We start from the raw sequence: 961 nt of genomic DNA on the forward strand, positions 1-961 counted from the left end.
GACAGCCTCAACATAATCAAAAATATACCAGTATAGACAGTAATTTAGAGATGCATGAATCAAAAAGTATATAATACCAGAAAAAATTGTTGAATTGGTGATTTTCTTTCTTAAAGTTGCATAAATAGTTTGTTTACCTAAAAGACTAGCATTAACCATTAATCTGTGACAAATGTTATTTATTGTAGACAAACAATGTCTAATCTTAGAAATTCCATTGGATAAACTCAACCTTCTTGTTTCAGTGACAGTAAAAAGAGAAAAGGTTGGAGACTTAGTTTGCTCAGGAAGCTTTGTAATTCTCTCAGAAACTAGCTTTGTTTTTAGGTTGTCACTTTTATTAAAAGACTCGACTCGATTGGACAGACCACAATGAAGATGTTGAAAACAAAGCTCACAGCACTTCTGTGTTGAATCATCCATCAGGCATGGTGGTGGAGGGGCCATGATATGCAGGTGGAGCATGTGGGGGGGTTGCAATAAGGGATAGAGACAACAAACCCATTTGTCTCTTAGAGTCACATATGAGGTCATCTCTCTCCACACACAAAAAATGTGGACAACACCCTTCAGCTGAAGTGTGTTGTAGAACAGTGGTCCATAGAAATACAACTTTATGCACTAGAGGCAAAACATTGATGGTCAATTAATTTAAGAAAAATTCTTTAGATAGCTTCTACAAATCCCAAGACCATGATTTAAGACAAACCTGTCCATCCAATAACATAAAATAATTGTTACCACACTGTGTCTTGCAAAAAAAAAACCCAACTAAATCTACGTAAGACCCATCTGTACAACAAAGTATTAGAGCCAGTTTACAAACAAAAAAAACATGTTTTTAATACTTTAAATCTCTTAAATTACGAAAATAATGTCTAATATTTATGACTTAAAAAGTCACAGACTAGATTTTTGTATTTTTTCTTATAAATGTACGTGTTTTAAGTAATAAATGTAT

This window comes from Oryzias melastigma, linkage group LG5 (genome assembly GCF_002922805.2).
Source record: "Oryzias melastigma strain HK-1 linkage group LG5, ASM292280v2, whole genome shotgun sequence".
NCBI lineage: Eukaryota > Metazoa > Chordata > Actinopteri > Beloniformes > Adrianichthyidae > Oryzias > Oryzias melastigma.